The sequence below is a fragment of the Phalangium opilio genome, unplaced genomic scaffold (assembly GCF_054372755.1).
Source record: "Phalangium opilio isolate 3A_F unplaced genomic scaffold, DU_Popi_V2 ptg000041l_1, whole genome shotgun sequence".
NCBI classification, from domain to species: Eukaryota; Metazoa; Arthropoda; class Arachnida; order Opiliones; family Phalangiidae; genus Phalangium; species Phalangium opilio.
In genome coordinates, this window is record NW_028324165.1 from 9,281,143 (window position 1) to 9,304,193 (window position 23,051).

A 23,051-nucleotide genomic window follows, 5' to 3' on the forward strand; every position below is an offset into this window, starting at 1 on the left:
TAAATTAAGGGGGATGTAACGTTCTTTGGGAAAACGATTTTGAGTCGAAAATGTAACATCTATACTTCTATCGCCTCCATTTTGTTTACCACAAGGAACAATGCTGTTTTCGAGTTAAGATTGTTGGTGGAGTATTTTACGGATGACCCCGTTAAATTTAATTAAGAAACTGATTAAGACAATGATTTCTAATTAAATTAAATTAAGGGGTCATCCCTAAAACACTAATCAAATCCTAACTCGATTTGAAACAGTGTCCCTTGTGGCAAACAAAATGGCGATAGAAGTTACATTTCCCAAAGAACGTTACATCCCCCTTAATTTTTGCCACCAGACTTATCAGAACAGAAACACCCTGTATAAAACGTTACAAAACATACTAGTCTAGAGACAACACCATCAAAAGACCTCTCTTATAACTCAGAAGTCTGTCTTGACAGACGGACCCAACCCATATTGATTATAAACAAACATTACAAAACAATTCTCTCCTTCGTAATTACATACTAAGAGTTTTTCCGTCTTTTCTTATATTTACAGGATCTTAAGGAAACTTCCAGGACACCGAGGAGGGCCCCACATGACCGTCTCGGTAAGCCTATTTCTCTTTTTTTCTTGTAGGCAAAAAAATTGCTCAACGGTCTCAACCTTTAACATACATGACGGGAGGGGTAGTTGACTGGGCAGGGGTTAATTATGTACCCCCCTATGTATCACGTTCGTCCCACGTATTTTCCCTGCCTTCTTGTCTGACAAGGCTTAGGACTTGAAAAAAAGTTGCATAAAAAAACACGTGTCACCGTCACGAGGAGGGGAATGAGAATGGTTGGCGGGAAAATCGCGCGCGAAAAAATTGCGCCCTTTTTTTTTTCCGAACACGTGTTTAATTCTCGCGGAGTCGACGTTTAAAGGGATATTGTAACCCGAAATAAGAAATCATTATGAGACGCCATTTTCCAATATGGAACCGATTAACAACCAAAATCGATAAAAGTCTGTAATATTTCAACCGAATCGTTAAAAATTAATTGAAATTATTAATAGACCATTTTCAAAAGGTGGAGACGACAGTATCGTCTGCTTAATTTAGGGTTAAAACGGAGCTTCCGGTATGCGGATGCAACGAAGTTATAGATCTGGCTTCGAAGTTGCCAGTCCTGCACTAAAGCCATTTTGTTTCAACCATATACCGGGTTTTACTTTTAAAGAAAACCACGTGGTCAACACACACCGTTGGCTCTATTTTCAATAAGCGTTAGATAGTGTCCCTTTTGGTTTTTAGCGTATCTCGGAGCCCCATTCCCGGGGTCCCAGTTGCTGGCTCTTGTGGAGGAAGGGGAGGATCTGATTCGCTGTCAAATCGTACTAAGGATAACTTGGTTAGTCGAACGTTAATATGACACGTAGAACCAGCGTTAGAGGTGACAGGTTAACTTTGGATTGAAATAATTTGAAATGAAGCGATTTTAACGAAGATAGCATACAAGCCTATGAATAAACCCCGTTATTAGGAGGTACGCTTTGATATAAAGAATTCTCGAATTTATAATGTAATTTTTTTCCTTTTCGACTTCCCTTTAGCGTTGATTTGACTTTCACCAAGAAGTGATATCTAGTTTATTAGGGAGAGGTATAAATTCGCCACATTTATAATCTAGCTTTATATCCAGTCCAATTTACGTAGGTCAGCAGTTAATCCCCGCCTCTAAATTACAACCAGCATCTCATTGGTTCTTGAAAACTCACGTCAGCGCGACGCGAATGACAACGAAAATTACTTGTATTTTCCGACTGAGGAGAGGCGAAATATCCCGGCCTCCTTTTACGTCCCCCCTTGTATTTTGAAAGGGGGACTGGGACTATGGCCCGCGCGAATACTTAGGCATCTTATACCTTCTCCCTAATAAACTAGATATCACTTCTTGCTTACACCGAAGCCCGTCCCAGAGTGCATGGGCTTAACTGTCAATGATTCACTCCACTAACTTGACTTGTCGAATTTGATTTATTTCAAACGCGTGCGCGGATTTTCAAAATTGATTATAAATGTATATCTGTAGGCGTATAGGTTTTGATTTGATTGATTTTGATAATAATCTAAGAATTTTGGCACCTATTTAACGGTAATTTTGGGTTCGAGCTCCGTTCAGTCGTTACTGTATAAAAAGTTCATTTTAATTTGCAACACTATTTAGGGAAATTATAGTTAATTATTAGTGGTTTGGATGCTGTTAAGTTCTTCTCAGAGTTGGGATGACGGAGTCGTGAACCTTAGCCAGTACATAATACAGGGTGTTTCTGATTAGTCTGGTGGCATAAATTAAGGGGGATGTTCTTTGGGAAATCGATTTTGTGTCGAAAATGTTCTATACTTCTATCGCCTCCATTTTGTTACCACAAGGGACACTGTTTTCGAGTTATGATTTGACTGGTGTTTTAGGGATGACCCCTTAATTAAATTAGAAATCATTGTCTAAATCAGTTTCATTATTAAATTAAGGGGTCATCTGTAAAATACTCTTAACTCGAAAACAGCATTGTCCCTTGTGGTAAACAAAATGGAGGCGATAGAAGTATAGAACATTTTCGACTCAAAATCGATTTCCCAAAGAACAAACATCCCCCTTAATTTATGCCACCAGACTTATCAAAAACACCCTGTATATTTGAGTATGTACGTATGGCGCCGTACATTAGAGACGTAAGAAACATTCCATAAATTCAATTAGAGAATAACTCTTTTAACCCCATAACGGAAAGAAAATTCAAACTATCCCTAAATATAAAAAGAAGCATGCCGCCGGCTTCCTGAAACAATTTAGGAAATTTCGCTTATCCGAATCTCCTATATATAGAAATCTTTTAAGGCCGACTTCCATCGAAAAGAGTTCTAGCGAACTGAAAACCTTGCTTCGAGACTAACAATGGAGCGACCGTGCCGATTTTCGAATCCCCGCTGCGGTAAAAGATGGAAGGGTTCTAGCTAACTGAAGATACACAACAGAGAATTTCCTTCAGGGGAAAGCAAAAATTCGAGAGGAAATAAATTTAAAAGGATTGCTATTGTTCATCTTCAGTTCGCTAGAACCACCACATTGCCCGACTTTCAGTTAGCTAGAACCCTTCCAACTTTTGATCCAGCGGGGATTCAAAAATCGGCACGGTCGCTTCATTGTTAGTCTCGATGCTCGATTTTCAGTTCGCTAGAACCCTTTTCGCTGATGGAAGTCGGCCTTTAAGAGAAAGAATTGTGACTCGCGATCATGCTGTTAACCGAGGTGTCGGACACTCGAGCTTTTGTTAGAATACATCGTCTAATAGACCCTTTTGAGGTCTGTTGTCTGCATTTGGACAAAAATTTAACTTTAACCCCCCTTAACGAAATTGGTAAAGAAAGGAAAACGTTCGGTAAAGTTCAACTTTTTGATTTAGTTACGTGAACTTTAAACTTAAAGTTGACGCGTGTCTGACCCATATGTGATCCCCTGCAAAGAATATATATATGTATGTATATCTCTTTACTAGAAACCTTAAAAAAATAAGAGCGTTAAGTATATCCGGCAATCCTACGCGCCGCTCCAGGAAAAACCAAAGCGAAAAAAAAACCCAAAAACGAAATAATAATAAAAAAAAATCAGAGTCCCGTTACCAGCTTCCGTTCTCCGTCACAAACCTTGGCTCATGGCTTCGTGCGGAAAAGCGTTTCCTCAAAAACTTATTAAAGGCAGAGTGAAGAGGAACGGACCATCTCAGGAAGCCCAGCAGTCCTATAAAATCCTATATTTATGAACTTGTTCTATGTTATCAATAAGTGATATCTAGTTTATTAGGGAGAAGGTATGAATTCGCCCCCCACATTTCTACCTTTATCTCCAGTCCAAACGTATAGTAGGTCCGGAGTTAATCCCCGCCGCCTCTAAATTACAACCAGCATCTCATTGGTTCTTGAAACCTCACGTCAGCGCGACCAACGCGAATGACGAAAATTACAGTCATATTTTCCGACTGAGGAGAGGAGGCGAAATAGCCCGGCCTCCTTTTACGTCCCCCCCTTGTATTTTGAAAGGGGGACTGGGACTATGGCGCCGAATACTTGGGTATCTTATACCTTCTCCCTAATAAACTAGATATCACTTCTTGATATTATCTTATAATTTCATTGAAGGCCCTATAAAATCTTTTTCTTATATTTTCCATTTCCTTGCCCCTTTAATTCGCCATCTAAACCTTGTTCACAAGTAACGGACTCTAATCCCGGGCACACCGGCCATAAGAGACAGAGAGAGACCCACGCGGTTTTTCCTAAGGTTTTTCTCAAAATTGCGAGCGAGATGTTTTTAAGTCGGCAAATGGTGACAGAGATTTAGCGTTAACGTATTTCTTTGAAAGAAAAAGAAAATCATGAATTAAGACAGCGACAGTTTATCTTGAAAGTGTTTAAAGAGTTGGGGTAGTGTTTAATACGGGTTTATGCGTATGTTGTAAGGTTAGGGTGACGTTAAGATGGTCTAGTTTCGGCTTTTTTCTTTATTTCATGTGAGAAAAGTAACTATATATGGGAAAAATATGAAGTTTTGATATAATTAAATGAAGGAAAGTTGGTATTTTTATGGCGTAAAGTGACTGTGAAGTAGAGGTCAGAGTAGCACTATTTTTTGTCAGTAAAACGCCAGACTGCCGACGGAATAAATGGGTATAAGTGAAGACCATTGAAACTAAGAGATAATACAATTAGTAATAACAGAAGGGGATAATAGAAGAAGGGTGACACGCTGTATCCTATTAAGCAAGCCTTTATTTCAACAGAAAATCTAATTTGATAACAACAGAAGCTTATAACCGTCACCTATAAGTTCACACCAGAAGCCTCTGGCGAAGAATTTTTCTATCACTGCGACAGCAGCGCCCTTATACGGAATTTTTAATTAATAGCCATAACTCTATTTATACCCACAAATCAATACCGTATATCATCCAAAAATTAATTTAATAATTCCCTTACCCTGATTACGTCATCATATCATGCAACCCTATCCATAAATCTACAAAAATTAATCCCTAGTTCCTGTATTTTGTTCAGCTTAACTGAGGTAATGTAATGAAAGCTATAATATGAGCTCAGTAGAACTTCACCGAAATAACTTTCGCTTCATTGGCGCTTTCGTCTAGAACACGTGGCTTGAATATTACAATCCCTAAAGCAGTATCAATCCAACTGCAATCAGTGCCGACAATATAATAGGGGGGAGGTGTTCTACAACAGCTCGATTTAAATGTTTAAATCCCCGTGGAATTAGGCCTAAAAAAACGCCATAGCTAAGCCTTGGTAAAAAAGTATATTACTTGAAGTAAAACCGAAATTAGCTGAATTATTAAAGAACTTCCATCAAAATGATCTAAAGAATGGGTAGATTTTACTGATGACTAATATTTTTGTAGCACCCTAGGAGCGAAGGCACTCGGCGTTGCCCGTCAGCCCGTCGGGATGCATTTTTCATTACTTTTCAAGAGGACATTATTCCATAAAGAAGGGTTTTTAAATTTCTGGGCGCCATTTAGAAAGATCGCAACAAATCGAACGCAAAAGACAATTCAGCCCGTCTAAAGGTTAAAGGAAACCAGTGTACTAAATATTTGGGAAATCGGTTGAAACGCGCGGACTTTGTTGCATAGAGAAGATTTTTTACATTTCTGGGCGCCATTTTTTAAGATGGCGGCGGATTTTAAAAAAATCTTTCTTAGTACGCGCCTACTACTTATGAGTAACGTTCCTGCAAATTTTCAGCCTTTTAGGGCAAGCGGTTTGGGCTGGGCGTTGATTATCAGCCAGTCAGTCAGTCAGGACTTTGATTATAGTTGCAAAGGGCCCCACCATCATGGAGCAGCCATTCTTACTCCAGAACCTGACCTTCTGCGTAACATAACATATCTCCCTGTTAAAAAGGGTGACTACAAACTATACATTGAAGTACTTTATAATCAGTGCTAAGCCTTGGCCCCCTTGGACCAGCCTATCGGGAATAAATTTTATTAAAAAATTTTTTAAAATAATATGGGCCCCTTATGGAAACTTATATGTAAGGTCCATAGGAGAAAAAGTTATTTTTTTAAAAAAAAAGAAAATTGTAATTCCCAGTGGAACTTCATTTGGGATTATATTATGAACGGCCCAATGGACCATTCCTTCATAGCTATAAAGCGGGCCCTGTTCGCATAGCCACCATTGCGGAACAAATTCAAAGTGACGCCCGACATTTTCCGAGTTAGATAATGGAGCTTTTCTCATCCCTATGTAATCCTTTATACCCATAATGTTGTTCGCTTTGTAACTATAAAGGGTAGTGGAATTCCATTGTTAACTACCCTTAGAGCGTAATACAGTCAAAGGCAGGGAGACGCCACTACTCTATAGAAGTTATTCGAGTCTGACCCAAATTTTGGTGTTAGGTATGTTTATACAGGGTGTTTTTGATAAGTATGGTGACATGAATGAAGGGAGACTGTGTTCTTTTGAAAATCGATTTTGAGTCGAAAATGCTCTGTACATACTTCTATCGCCTCCATTTTGTTTGCCACAAGGGACAATGCTGTTTTCTAGTTAAGATTGTTGTTGGAGTATTTTACGGATGACCCATTAAACTTAATTACGAAACTGATGAAGACAATGATTTCTAATTTAAGTAAGGGGTCATCCCTAAAAGAATCAAATCATAACTCGAAAAGTTACTGCATTATCGAGTCAAAATCGATTTCCCAAAGAACATCTCCCTTAATTTATGCCACCAGACTTATGAGAAACACCCTGTATATAATCTTGAATCTTAAAGGTTAGTTATCTGTGTGGGAATATCAGTCCGGGCTGATTTTGAACGTAATTTGATCCAGGAGTGTTTTGTGTTAGGGTTTTGATTCAAATTTCAGGTGTCACTTTAAATAGCTCTTTCTGGTTTAATTTAATGGCAAAGGTACAAGAGCTGGTTGGTTATTGGAAGGGTTAACATTTGTAGTTTGCTGTTTTGGAGCTTGGTTTAGTTCTGCCTTTTTGACATACAAAGAAGCAGGTACAGACTTAGGTTAGAGATTATAGCTATAGAGGTGTGAAATTGGATTTGAGTTTCTGTGTATGAGAAATGAAGTTGTCCACGGTTGTATTTTTAGCCAGGGTTTTTGTGTAAAAGATAAGGAATAAGCCAGGGTTTTTGTGCTTAAAAGATGAGGAATAAGCGGGTGGGGGTTTGTGTTTGAAGATAAGGAATTTGCCGGGGTTTGTGTTTGAAGATAAGGAATTTGCCAGGGTTTGTGTTTAGAGATAAGAAATACGCCAGGTTTTGTGTTTAGAGATAAGAAATACGCCAGGTTTTGTGTTTAGAGATAAGGAAAAAGCCAGGTTTTGTGTTTAGAGATAAGAAAAAAGCCAGGTTTTGTGTTTAGAGATAAGGAATAAGCCAGGTTTTGTATTTAAAGAGAAGCCAGGATTTGTGTTTAAAGATAAGGAATAAGCCAGGGTTTTTGTGTAAAAGATAAGGAATAAGCCAGGGATTTTTTTTGTAAAAGATAAGGAATACATATTGCGCAAGCCGTGACAAACACCATTAAAACTTTATTGCGCAAGTGCAATAAATTTACAAAACGCGTTAAATTTTGTGCAATAAACAAAACTGCAATCCGTCAAGTACACAATTTCATACAAGGCTTAACAGTTATCCTCATGGTTAAACTAACCTCACGAAATAAAAAGTTACTGACTCATATAATAAAAGGCAAATAGTCAACCAATTCAATACGACATAAATGACGGATCATTCAAAAAAGGAAAAAAGAAAAATCCCGCCATAAATTAATTTTGCAATAAATTTTATATTTAAATAAAGAGCTGCAACCCATAATAAAATTCAATGATCCTTAATACTGGCAAATATCCCGGATTGATATGACCTAATCCTCAATGCATAAGTTTATAAGATATGTTACATGATAAGTATGACACACCCTATACATATCGTAATGCTGCTGAGAGAGTTACAGCTCGAGATAACTAGTTCGAGAACGACGGAAGCGAGAATTGAAGTACTACACTCGGTGGTTAATTAATTTTGCAGGACTTCCATTAAGCTTATATTTAGTCCGCATTACTAATTAGGCCTTTGACAGCAGCGCCTCACCAGGCGTACATCGCTTTACCTTGAATCTATGACCTACCTCCTTCACTTCAAAATTACAAGCTCCAATTTCTAAGTTACCAGACTTTACAAACTTATGAAACATATCTTATCATCTTATGAGCTTTACCTCGAATCTTTGACCTACTTCAATCACTTCAAAATTAAAAGCTCCAGTTTCTAAGTTACCAGACTTTACAAACTTATGAAGGAACATATCTTATGAACTTATGATCACATATACCTCCGCGTTGCCTTCTACCCCTGCAACTATATTTAACCCCACCCTATAGCACCCTCATCATTCTTAAATATTTACAAATGATCTGTATGAATAAAACCTTTAAAACGTTCACGAAAAAAAAAGTTTAATCCTGGGAGGTTACAGGCAGGATTCGCCTAGTTAAGCACGTGCTAGAATAGAAAGAAGATCCGAGTATAGTTGGTGCATTTTAGAACCCCTTAGAGCTAGGAAGCCCTTTGGGAAAATTAAGAAGGGTGCATGCACACTATAGGGTTACCCCAGTATCACCCCAGCCAGCCAGTCCGTCCCTAACCGGGTCCCCATGTGGGGTGCATCTGTTGCTTCAAAGCCTTCAATGATTACCTAAAAACAGCGCCTCGGGTCTGCCCCGGACCGGTGCAGTTCCGACGTATATACAGGGTGTTTCTGATAAGTCTGCCTTCCATAAATTAAGGGGATGTTTGTTCTTTGGGAAAACGATTTTGAGTCGAAAATGTTCTGTACTTCTATCGCCTCCATTTTGCTTTCCACAAGGGACAATGCTGTTTTCGGGTTAAGATTGGATTGTATAGAGTATTTAATGGATGACCCCTTAAATTTAATTAAGAAACTGATTTAGATAACTATTTCACTATTTCTAATTTAATTTTATTAAGGGGTCATCCCTAAAACACTGAGTCAAATCATAACTCGAAAACAGTGTCCCTTGTTGCAAAATGGCGACGATGGAAGCTTTATCTCCATTCCAAAAGACTTAGGTCCGGAGTTAATCCCCGCCTCTAAATTACAACCAGCATCTCATTGGTTCTTGAAAACTCACGTCAGCGCGATCTACGTGAATGACGAAAATTACAGTCATATTTTCCCTCTGAGGAGAGGCAGCGAAATAGCCCGGTGGCCTCCTTTTACGTCCCCGCTTGTATTTTGAAAGGGGGTCTGGGACTATGTCATCGCGCGAATACTTAGGCATCTTATACCATCTCCCTAATAAACTAGATATCACTTCTTTTTCCCAGACTTAACAGAATCACCCTGTATATACGTCGGCTAACGTTCAAAGGGTACGTTCAAAGTTAGGTCTAGGGTAAACTTGTTAGTTTTGTGCTCGAATAGACTTTGGTACAGTATGGTATGGTACGAATTCATTGGAAGTGCAAAGCTGGGTAGCTGGCTAGTTGCATCATGGGTAAGGGTAGTAAAAATTTTGGGGAGAGCTTTAATTCGCGAATAATAAAGTTAGGCAGGCGTGGTTTATTTTCACCATGAACTAATTCAAGCTGCACCCGGGATCCCGGGATCCCGGGATGGTATTTGATTTCGTAGTTAATGTATAGGATAGCATTCAATCTTGGAAAGGTGTTTAATATGGAAGATAGGGTTTAAGCGCGGTTTGTTAGTGTAAAATACGTCGTCTGCACATACTCTCCTTACTCTGTATACCTCACTTTCTAATTTTTCTATCTACCTTTGATACAAATACATAAAAAGACAAGAAAATGTTGTTTACAAATAAATCCCTACCTATAACTTATTTTCTTCTTAGCCTTAAAACTCATTAAACTCTTTTTGGGTTTAGTGTGTGCTAAGGCTATATATATCTTTGATACATTCTTACTAAAGGAAAAATATAAGGGAAGCTATATACAGGGTGTTTCTGATAAGACTGGTGGCATAAATTAAGAAGGGGATGTTTGTTCTTTGGGAAATCCATCGATTTTGAGTCGAAAATGTAAGTAACTTCTATCGCCTCCATTTTGTTTACCACAAGGGACACACTGTTTTCGAGTTATGATTTGATTCAGTGTTTTAGGGATGACCCCTTAAATAAATTGAATTAGAAATCATTGTCTAAATCAGTTTCTTAATTAAATTTAAGGGGTCATCCGTAAAATACTCTAAACAAAAATCTTAACTCGAAAACAGAGTGTCCCTTGTGGTAAACAAAATGGAGGCGATAGAAGTATAGAACATTTTCGACTCAAAATCGATTCCCAAAAGAACAAACATCCCCCTTAATCAAAAACACCCTGTATATAAGAAGGCATCGGTTTATAAAGTTGCTAATCCTGAACGTGGTGTATGTATATATAGACCGAGACTCTTCAGAGACATGATGTTTTAAGCATCTTCTTGATTGGGTTTCTAATTAGTGGCTCATTAGAAAGGGTTACCATACTCTCCCTGCAAGTACCTTGGACGTTTTTCAGAAGAACGCATCGTTTCTCCATAGGGTGGGGATATTTAATCCTATTAGAATGTTCCACTTATAAAGAATACGGGACCCTCGGTACCCTAGCTCTTAAAAGGAGCCTAATACTTCTTAATTTGAGGCTGTTACGGTTACATCAAAGTTTCGCCTCTTAATTCTTTTTTTTCTATTTCCAAATGACTTTGGTTGGTATACTTGAAGGGTAAAAAAATAATCGAAGAGGTTTATAAGTCGTCCCACCCTCCATCGTTGTTTAGGATGTACTTAAGATACAATGTTAATTGCAATGGTTTAGCCTCATTAATTGAACCATAAGTTCATAAGATATGTTCCTCTATAAGTTTAACAACACTGGTAACTTAGAAACTGGAGCAAGAAGTGATATCTAGTTTATTAGGGAGAAGGTATAAATTCGCCCCCACATTTATAATCTAGCTTTATCTCCAGTCCAAACCTATAGTAGGTCCGGAGTTAATCCCCGCCGCCTCTAAATTACAACCAGCATCTCATTGGTTCTTGAAAATTCACGTCAGCGCGACCAACGAGAATGACGAAAATTGCAGTCGTATTTTCCGACTGAGGAGAGGCTGCGAAATAGCCCGGGGCCTCCTTTTACGTCCCCCCCCCTCCTTATATTTTGAAACGGGGACTGCAGGACTATATGGCGTGCGAATACTTAGGCATCTTATGCCTTCTTCCTAATAAAATAGATATCACTTCTTAGTAGTACCTCTTAACTAAACCTACTCACTGTTCTTTGCATAATACCCTTCATTCTTGTTAAAGCGAGTAAGTCATGATTTAGAACTTACTTCCTTTCTATCCGGGCTTTTAATTGTACTCGGAACGGAGAAGTCACCAGCCCAGCCCGTCTTTTTACACTCCAGTATTTAAAATCTACAAAGGCTTAACGGGGCATGACCGACGAAATTCCGACCGAGTCCCGGACTCCCGGCTGACTTTATATAACCCCGTCTCCGTTTTTGGCGGGAGATTTCTTTTTTTTTATGTTAGGGATGGACCAGGACGGCAGGGGTAGGGTGCTGGTGGTACTTCTGCGAACGGAAGTAGATCGTACGTCATTTCCTCTTTAACTCACCCGTCGCTGGTTGCGGCACGCGTGGTGACAAAGGCCTAGTAGGTCAGGCAGTCGCATGGCCCAACTTAATGGGACGTTAGCACCCTTTTTCTCGGCTACTCGCTGACACATTTTTCGCTTTAGAATTAAGGAAGGAAAGAGTTGAGCAACGCTCATTTTGACGTCCTTTGTTTCCAAATGCGTTAAAAATTCGATCACGAATTTGTTTTAGTTTTGACCTTTAAGTACGTCAGGGATAGATTTAATTTTAGAAGTAGGAATGGAGAACGGTTATTATTTACTTCAGTTATTCCGACTCATAGACCACCCAGTATAGAGCCCCTCCCTCCAACACGTAACGAAAATTTTAAATCAAATCTTATTGCATAGTTAACTCACTTAAACTACGTTTTGATGACGTTGCTGACGGGGACGGCGAAAAATACGTAATTCCTTTTTACCTCTGTCACTATGACCGGCCGCCTCTTCTTTCATACCTCCCCCCCCCCCAGTCCCGTGGAAGGGGGTCCCTTACCTTGACGCGCGCCCAGATTGCTCCGTTCTCCATTCCTGACTCTAAAATTAAATATATCCCTGATAGAATGGATATTTTCATTAGAGCTTAAAATAATAATTTAAGAAATCAAATTATTAGTTAAATTTTAACAACCCCAAACATCGCAAGAAACATAATTTACACATTCTAAATTACATGATTTAAAAACTAAAATCCTAACGGTGTCAACCTTCCCAAGAAACCCCAATTTTTCCGAAGTGTACCAACCACCAAGCAAGCTTGGCTCCGATATATTTCATTTAGTCATTTAGTGTATTTCGAAAGCTATATAGCTATTAGCATAAGTTTATAAGATATGTTGCATGATAAGTATGACACTACATATACTTCGTAATGCTACCCTGAGACTTGCAGCTCGAGATAACTAGTTCGAGAACGACGGAAGCGATCGAGAATTGAAGTATACTACACTCGGTGGGTTAATTAAATTTTCAGGACTTCCATCTAGCTCCTATTTAGTCTGCATTACTAATTAGGCCTTTGACAGCAGCGCCAAAACCAGGCGTACGTCGTTTTATCTCGAATCTATGACCTACCTCAATTACTTCAAAATTAAAAGCTTCAGTTTGTAACCAGACTTTACAAACTTATGGAGGAACATATCTTATGAACTTATGTTTTTAGTGACAGTCAATTTTTCAACAATCCCAGCTGACATCTAACAGAATATAGTGGCGCCTCCCATGTAATAAACTTGAAATTTAAAGAAAAAGAAAAAAGAAAGTGTTTAAAATCTCCTCTTCATTCAACCGAGTCCCAGTTGATATATCAGTTCGAAATCAAGGCAAATGGGCCTCATTGTTGCAAGGGTCTTACACACCCTTATAGGGGATGGGTTTCAAAACGGGACCAGTACAAGCACCCGTACAAGCACCCGTACAAGCACAAATACTAGCACCCGTACAAACATAAATACAAGCACCCGTACAAACATAAATACAAGCACCCGTACAAGCACAAATACAAGCACCCGTACAAGCACAAATACTAGCACCCGTACAAACATAAATACAAGCACCCGTACAAGCACAAATACAAGCACCCGTACAAGCACAAATACAAGCACCCGTACAAGCACAAATACAAGCACCCGTACAAGCACCAGTACAAATACAAAAAAAATATATAATATGGGATTACTGTAAATTAATTAACAATTAGCGTTCACTAAATTTAATTTCAGAATTAACTGTTTGAAGTTAGACGAGCGAGGTATTTCTTCTGGTATATCAAGGTCTCTTTCTGGAAATTACAATTGGGATTAAATGTATTTCGTTAATCTTACTCCATATGCTAATTTGGTAACAAAAAAATAATTTTTTTTTCATTGCTCGTCCGCTTTTTTAAATACAAAGTCCATGTTTGTACACCGAATGGTTTTAATTTCTCCCCATAGGTTTCTCTATATTGTACTCTAAAGTTGAATTATTAGGCCTGATTGTACTTATATTAACACGGGGAGAATGTAGTATGAGATTATGTCGTATATTTTGAAGTGTTAGAAAGCCAAGTTTAGATCTTTTGAAGTTGTGGATGGGTAATAGTAAGAATATAAGCATCTAATAGGAATCCTTGTGATCCCATGTTAATTTCTATGCGGGGTTTGTGGGTATACCGGGCTTGAGAACTTACGAATTTTGACGCCTTTCTAACTGAGATTTCATTGGTTTGTAGCAACGCGAGTTCCTAGGCGAACGCTAGGTTGAACGCGCAATGAGATACAATATTTGCCGGGTAAAATTCGCCAGACGTAATGATTAGTCTAGCTAGCTCCTCCCACAAACAACGCCTAGATACGTTGAGTGAAAATGACGTGTACACAATGATTCCTAGTAGCTGTATGTATTCCTGATAATAGAGGTCCCGCAACCTTGCTTCTTTAATAGAGCAAACTAAGGGTGGAGTGGGAAGCGTTTTAAAGAGAGGGGGATTTTCTGCTGAGAGTTTTTGAATGATGTGCCACAGCTGAAATGGTGACTAAGTCACTTGTGTTTTTTTTCATGTGTATAGAGTTTTTTATTTTTGTTCCAAATTTTTTTCGGTATACACCGTTTGTTATGGGTATAGAAGGAGCTGGCAAAGATAGGGTAGGAATGGTTTCAAGAACGTAACAGTGTTTTTTTTTTTCTTTTAATATTTTATCAATTACTAAGAGGATGGAAGAAAAAACTTCCGTTTTGTCGGAAGGAAGTGTTTAAACTTTAAAGTGTGCGTGGGGTTGGATGCTACAGTGTCATTGATCTTAAAGTTAAGCTATTAGATATGCGAGTCTGTAAATTAGGTTTTTACAATGGTAATTTACCGCTAAATTAAGGTTGTTCATTACAAACAGATTCTCAAATTTTGTCGCTCTGAGTCAAAACCATTTTTATTAAAACTTGAGGCATTTTCAGACGATAAAATTTTTCAATCAACTAGATGGATCAAAACGTTGAGTGATTCAACTTGTCCAACTTCTGTTCACACGACCCATCTAGTATACTCAACTTAAGTTGAGTCAATAAATTAGTTAAAACGTTTTATGGTCTGAAAAGGCGTGTACTAGACTAATAGAAAGTAGAGACTAAATAATTTGCATATTTTAATACGGAGTTCAGTTTTCCTCAATTTCCCATTAGATGGTGCTGTTTAAAGCACCCAAACTAGGTATTAATTGTTAGCTCGTGTTTTAATAGACTATATTTAAATAAAAGAATAAATTACCATAAATTAAAGACAGAATGTTAATTTTAATTTTCCTAAAATTTTAATCGCTAATTAAATTTATCAATAATTTACCCACTTTTATTAAAATTAATGACTTTAGATGATCATCGAAAAACCTGGAAAACTCAATAATTAGCTTTTTGAAACTAAATATCTGTACAAGGCAGGCTTTACTGACGATACAGTGCCCCTTTTAAGTTAATATAGGTGATCCGATAAAATATGGGAAAATGTTACTTTATGTTTATTATGACAATCGAAGCGTAACCTTTTTCTTATGAGACGTCTTTACAAAACATTAAACCAACCTTGAAATTCACTTGGAAATTCTATAACCCACATTTTCCATACCATCATAACTAACCCCTTTCATGGGTTTATAGACATAGGGTTAAAAGTAAGGCCTCTTCAACATACTAGGGGGTAAACGGCGTTGTGTTCTGTCTGATGTCCATAATTTGAAGATATAACTCAACAATTTAGAATAACGCTGGACTAATAGTCTTCTGTAATTCTTAGTTCAGGCAAGAAATGATATCTAGTTTATTAGGGAGAAGGTATAAGATGCCTAAGTATTCGCGCGCCATAGTCCCAGTCCCCCTTTCAAAATACAAGGGGGACGTAAAATGAGGCCGCTCTATTTCGCCCCTCCTCAGTCGGAAAATATGACTGTAATTTTCGTCATTCGCGTTGGTCGCGCTGACGTGAATTTTCAAGAACCAATGAGATGCTGGTTGTAATTTAGAGGCGGCGGGGATTAACTCCGGACTTACGTAATTTTGGACTGGAGATAAAGCTAGAAATGCGGCGAATTTATAACTTCTCCCTAATAAACTAGATATCACTCCTTGGTTTAGGTAAGCTGAGTGGCAAAAACTTCAAATTATGGCCATCTTTTATTTGCAAACGGCGTAACGAATGTAACGGAAACTGAATTGGGATTTTTTTTATTTTTTAAAACTTAGATATTGGCGACAATTTAAGGTGATTGTTAGTTTTATCTCATGTTTAAAATTCAATAAATGCTAAGGCCTTAAGCTTTATGTTTAAGAAAGCATTAATATTGGATAAATATCCATGGAATTTTCCCAATAAAACGGATCCCGTTATATTCAGTGTTTAAGACGACATTTTAGCTAACGTAAATCCCTTTCTCTATAGTAGCTAAGCCTTTTATAACGCTTTTCTTTTAAGTTAGGGTTAAGAATGTTCTAGTGGAACTTCGGGCCTCTTGCCGTGTCAAAACAACCATTCGTCAGAGTCGGGAGATATCGAGGTTTTTTCAACTTTAAGTGATACCGTTAGCGAAACGGGGGTTAGTCTATTTTAAACGCGGTTAAGGATGGCTTTGGGTTGTAGTATACTTTTAGGGATAGTCTAACGGTACTATATGAAAGACCCCAACCGCTATGCTACGGTATTCAAGTCGGGAATTGAAATAGTTTCAAGAAGACAAAAACGAGACAAATTTTAAAGGAGTTTTTAAAGGCAGTTTAGCAAGATATGTAATTTCCAGACAACTGATATTTCTGTGTTGAAAGAGGTTCAAGTTACAAGTCCAATTAAGAAAGTTTCAGGGCTATTTCCTAGGGCTGTGCGAGCCTTGAATTTTTGGTTTCGAGCCGAGTCTCGAGTATTGAAATTTTCCCTTATCGAGTATCGAGCCGAGTCTCGAGTACTCGAATCGAGTATCTAGTAGTTGGAAAAATTTGTTTCGAGTATTTATCGAGTAATTGGGAATTGATTTTCAAGTGTTTTCACACTTTCTGTTAATTTATTGCTCTCATAATAGACATTTGGTGTAATTTTGATCATCGACAACTACTTCCATCAATTCCCAGACGCTATTAGTCTTCTTCCCGTTAAATTTAACTAACTTAATTCCTCATTAATATCTTCTTCGGAATCTCATTCCTCACCGAAGTCATTTGTAGCCATTGTTATACTTCGCGCAAAGTTCCAAACGAAAATTTCTAACCTAAACTTAAAAAATAAATAAAATAATAGTCGTAAATGCGCCTTTAACTGTATTTCAATACTTTTACTTCCACTATTTTACTAGCTAGGAGCTACTACCCTACTACATTGCACTGGCATTATGATCTAAACTACCCAATGAGCACTAATGTGCGTCTGTTAACCAATAAGCGTTACTTTCTTGTAGATTTTTATAGCTACTACATCCTATTTTTAGAGCTCAAGGCTTTCCAAAAGCAGGTTCGAGTATTTATCGAGCCTTGGTTTGATACTCGAAACTTTTTCGAGTCTCAGAAAATCTCTTATCGAGTATCGAGCCGAGTACTCGGCTCGATACTCGATCGAGTACTCGAGTCTTATCGAGTACTCGCACAGCACTACTATTTCCACGTTTGAAGGAAGCGATTTTCTGTTGACTTGGGCTATATTTCGAATGTAAAATTGCTTAGGACTTGGGCTAGAAATTGCTTAGGACTTTGGCTAGAAATTGCGTAGGACTTGGGCTTGAAATTGCGTAGGACTTGGGCTTGAAATTGCGTAGGACTTGGGGTAGAAATTGCGTAGGACTTGGGCTTGAAATTGCGTAGGACTTGGGCTTGAAATTGCGTAGGACTTGGGGTAGAAATTGCGTAGGTCTTGGGGTAGAAATTGCGTAGGACTTGGGGTAGAAATTGCGTAGGACTTGGGGTAGAAATTGCGTAGGACTTGGGGTAGAAATTGCGTAGGACTTGGGGTAGAAATTGCGTAGGACTTGGGCTGGAAATTGAGTAGAATTTGGGTCGGAAATTGCGTCGAACTTGGGCTGGAAATTGAGTAGAATTTGGGCTGGAAATTGCGTGTTGGGATTTTTTGAACCCTTGATTTTGTTTTGGAAGTTTTTAGCGCTTGCCAATATGCCTTTAAAAACGTTTGTAGCTATGAAGCGAGACTGAGAATTTAAGGAACACATTCTTCTCGATATTTTATACCATTGTGACATTTTAAACGGCCGTGAAAAGGCCCAAATTTATTTTACACGAAACAGTGGCTTTGAAAATGAAACTCACTCAAGAAACAAGAACGAAAAATGTATTTTCGTTTATGAATAGCGTGAGGTTAGAAATACGTACTCAAAAACATACTGTATGTATGATACATGAAATATAATACAGTCTGTTGTAGATAACGGTTGAATTTCACTAGTGGCAAATGACTGGCAACACTTGTCCGCACACTATCTGTAGTACAGGGTGTTTATCTACACGCCACAACGATCTGATAGTGTTAGAACCTAAGATTTACTCTAGTCTGAATGGACCTTCTTAACCCTGTTAGGTCCACGCGAAAATTGCTTTCGAACACAAACAAACAGACACACATACAAACTAACGATAAACCAGACTAATAGCTAGGGGTTAGTTACTCGTAAGATATAGGTACACGTAAAAATTACTCTATTTCTGTGAATTGAGATGTCAGAAATACTTTTTAAAAATAAAAAAAAATCATTAGTATTCTATACTTGACTATAGTAAGATTTTCTGGGAATTTTTCAGAGATTAGGGTTACGATATTCATAATATGAAGTATCAGATATTTTAGACCATTTTAAGCTTTTCAGTTTATTTAAAACCAGGAAAATTTATTAAATAGTAAAATAACCCACATTCCAAAAGTCACCACTCTCCAGTTGTTAGATGGCAATTTATTATTTTAAACTATGTGTCAAATCACTGAAAAACAAAATATAATTAGTTTTGCGCTTTAATTTTTCTAAAATTAATTTCAACCGGAAGTAGATCAACTCGGAAGTTAACAAATTATTTTTATTTAACCATTGAAATTATTATAAATATCCACAACACAATTTAGACTCTTTTTTTTTTTTTAAATTATTCATTACTAGCAAAGGCAAATAGAAATAACAGAAAGTAATTAGGATCAGTATGAGATTTGTTTTCTTTGATCGACCAATCAAATCTCTGGAGATAAAGTCATCAGTTTGTGAATTACAAACTGATAAAAATCAATAGTGATGATTTGATGAACATTTCAAGAACTTTGATTTCATTGTAATGGGGCCATTTGATAGAGTGTTGACATACTTCATTTCTAAACCAAATCCACGCTCTGAAGTTAACTTTAACCTTCGAGTATATATAAAGCTTAACTGCTAAGACGTAACCTCGTGATATAACGACATTAAAGGGAGGGTGAAGTGTGTTATGGAGTGGTTTAATGCGTTCTGAATCAATTTTGATTTTTTTAAGTTCATCCATATATATTTCCGTTATGTTTCACCTTGCAAATTGGTCTTATAATTAGTGGAAGAATCGATGCCAAAAATCTTTTGATTTTTCATGTTTATCCTCTCTTTAAAGCCTTAATCTTTAGAAAAGCCAGATCTATGACAATAGAGCTGTGGGAAATGAGGACTTGGAAGCAAAATTTATTTCCGGGTTTGCTATGTCCTGCTTGGGATTGCACTGGGGTATGTAGCTTTGGAACTATACACTGACCGAGCCGGAAGGGTTAAAGGCATCGTGCACTGGTACTAAAGGACCGCCCTTAAAGGGATAGTAACGTTTAAATGTTTACTAGCTACCACAGGGTTTTTGGTAATTTAAAATACTTGAAAATGAGTTGAAAATTGGTAATGGAAAATATTGCGTCTGGCCAAGAAGTGATATCTAGTTTACTAGGGAGAAGGTTTAAATTTGCGCCACATTTTCAGCTTTATCTCCAGTCCAAACGTAGGTCCGGAGTTAATCCCCGCCTCTAAATTACAGGCAGTATCTCATTGGTTCATGAAAACTCACGTCAGCGCGACGCGAATGACGAAAATTACGTATTTTCCGACTGAGGAGAGGAGCAATAGCCCGGCCTCCTTTTACGTCCCCCCCCCTTGTATTTTGAAAGGGGACTGGGGCTATGGTGCGCGAATACTTAGGGTTTTTCGCCCTAATAAACTAGATATCGCTTCTTGGTCTAACCGTAACATCTTTCTATTCGGGGGAATGGCCGATTGATGTATGTACCACTATCCCTTTAACTAAACCTCAATCTCATGGGGTTGAGGATGGATGAGAACGTGTACTCGTTAACAGTTAAGAGTAATCGCTTGTTTAAGAGCCTGTTAGATTCGCAGTTATGATAAAACGTCCGGTAATCGTAATTTTTAACTATGAGTTGATTATGGAGACAAGGCAGGTCGTACGTTATTTTGTATGGCTTAGTATTATTGGTTAAAACTGACTTTAGGTTCTGGAAGGGTTTCTTTATAGAAACACGGCGAGGTTTTAATTGAAAAGAAATATATTGGATTGAGAAGGTCTTTCTTGATTAAATACTTTTGTTACTTTAATTAATTACGATAACTTGGAAAAGGGAAACGTATACTTGCTCGAGGGCTGACGTTGAAAAATGGATTATGCGAGTGTACTTGATGCAACAACCTCTACCTGGAGAGTGATTTCTTTGTCCACTTAAAAAATAATTATTGAATTAAACCATTAATTTGCGGTTAATTATTGAATATAATATTAATTTACAGTTAATTTTTGAATTTACCCATTAATTTGTGGTTAATTATTTAATTTACCCATTAATTTGCGGCTAATTATTTATTCAATTTGACCATTAATTTGCAGTTAATTATTGAATTTACCATTAATTTGCAGTTAATTATTGAATTTACCCATTAATTTGCAGTTAATTATTTATTAACTTTATCCATTAAATTGCAGTTAATTTATTGAATTTACCCGTTAAATTTGCAGTTAATTATTTATTAAATTTACCCATTAAATTTTCAGTTAATTATTTATTAAATTTACCCATTAAATTTGCAGTTAATTATTTATTGAATTAACCCATTAAATTGCAGTTAATTATTCATTAAATTTACCCATTAAATTGCAGTTAATTATTTATTAAATTTACCCATTAAATTTTCAGTTATTTATTTATTAAATTTACCCATTAAATTTTCAGTTATTTATTAAATTTACCCATTAAATTTTCAGTTATTTATTTATTAAATTTACCCATTAATTTGCAGTTAATTTATGGAATTTACCCATTAGTTTGCACAGTTATTTACTTTTCTGTTAACTATTGTTAGTTTTCACTTAATTATCAAAGTTACCCTTAAATTCTTAGTTAATTATGAAATATTTTTCCGAAAAATAATAGCGAAGAAAAAGATGCTATTTTCTTATTATTTTCGGGTCGTTCAGAAGAAATATCTTCGCAGTGATCGATAAATTTTGTCGGTCGGTCAAATGCCGATCGATAAGTAGAAAGGCCCAAGACATTCGGAATCCTTACCCCTCAGAAGCGCACCACGCCCCCCGTAAGACGACGGTAGGATACAGGCACCTCGTGTTATTGGCCCGTAGAACCTAATATCGTTACCCCCCAATATCTGCCATCAACGGGCTATCTGACGCCATTTCCCCATAACCAGTTACGTCCAACCTGAGAATGCGACGTACGTCATTAAAGGAACCATGAAATTTCGAGGGAATAGTCACCCTTTTTTTATAAAAAAAATAATAAGTGCTTCGTTACGGACTTGTACTAGACCATTTTCGAAATAGGGGATGGTAGTGTCGTCTGCTTGATAATGATTTAGGGTTAAGACTGAAACTTTATTGGGTATGCACACGCAAAGATATAACGCTTCAAAGTTACCAGTCCGTACACCAAATTTGAATGGTCTATGTTGTTTGAAGCCATATTTTAATTTAAGCGTCTTTGTTGAGAAACACACCCATCAATGATTCATCAAGAAGTGATAGTGATATCTAGTTTATTTATTGAGAAGGTATAAGATGCCTTAGTATTCGCACGCCATAGTCCCAGTCCCCCTTTCAAAATACAAGGGGGGACGTAAAAGAAGGCCGGGCTATTTCGCAGCCTCTCCTCAGTCGGAAAATATGACTGTAATTTTCGTCATTCGCGTCTGTCGCGCTGACGTGAGTTTTCAAGAACCAATGAGATGCCGGTTGTAATTTAGAGGCGGGGATTAACTCCGGACCTACTATACGTTTGGACTGGAGATAAAGCTGGAAATGTGGCGCGAATTTATACCTTCTCCCTAATAAACTAGATATCACTTCTTGGATTCATGGTCAACACATCATACTTTTGAAAAAGGTATATTACTTCGACGCTCTTGTTAATTATCTTTTGTTACAATGCCAATCTAATCGATATAAAATTAGGATTTAAATCTATGTGACTTTTGACACAAATACATTGTCCCTTTTTTGAGACAAATTCCTTGGTAGCTTTTCACGCGTTGCAAACTCGGGATGGTTTAGTTATTGAACTATGGATATGGGATACATTGTGTCTTTGGCACATCCTCTGAGAGATGAGCGATAAATCATTGTTTAAGTATGCGAACTCTTCGCCATTGAGCACTTATTGGAAGCCAATCTTCTACCAACTATAGACGATTTTGATACAAAGCTCGTGTCATTTCTCAACAGCCTTTCATAATGAAAAAAGTGCAAAGGGGTTCAAAGTTGGGAGAAATTTTGATCGAAATGGCCCATCACACTTCCATCTACCACGTGTCAAAGTTAGGGTTATCAGCCTTTGATATTTTTTATGTACTATAGTTTGCCGTTATTTTTCATACCTTGAAGGATATAACTTAAAGTGTATGGTTGTAACAATATCTGAAAATCATGGAAAATCAGGGATTTTTTCAAATAGGTGTGAAGGATTTTTTAAAAATATGCGTGAGTTATCAGGGATTTTTTAAAATAGGTGTTTATTTTCAGGGATTTTTTAAAAATAAGGTGCGTATTATCAGGGATTTTTAAAAAATAAGGTGTAAATCATCCGGGAGTTTTTTTAAAATAGGTGTGAATTATTAGGGATTTTTAAAAATAGGTGTGAATTATCAGGGATTTTTAAAAATAGGTGTAAGTTATTAGTGATTTTTTAAAAATGGGTGTAAGTTATTAGTGATTTTTAAAAATAGGTGTGTATAATCAGGGATTTTTTTAAAAAAGGTGTGAATTCTCAAGGATTTTTTAAAAATAGGTGTGTATTATCAGGGATTTTTAAAAATAGGTGTGAATTATCAAGGATTTTTTAAAAGTAGG

The 23,051-nt window shown here is 37.2% G+C and overlaps 1 protein-coding gene across 1 annotated transcript in view; it reads left to right on the plus strand.

The window, feature by feature from the left end:
- The window catches only part of LOC149679805 (zwei Ig domain protein zig-8-like), a 329,518-nt gene that overhangs the window by 32,227 nt on the left and 274,240 nt on the right, over window positions 1-23,051 (plus strand). The window contains exon 2 of the mRNA XM_089835641.1: window positions 541-592. The gene's annotated coding sequence lies outside the window, so the exon portion shown is untranslated. The remainder of the gene's footprint in view (window positions 1-540; window positions 593-23,051) is intronic.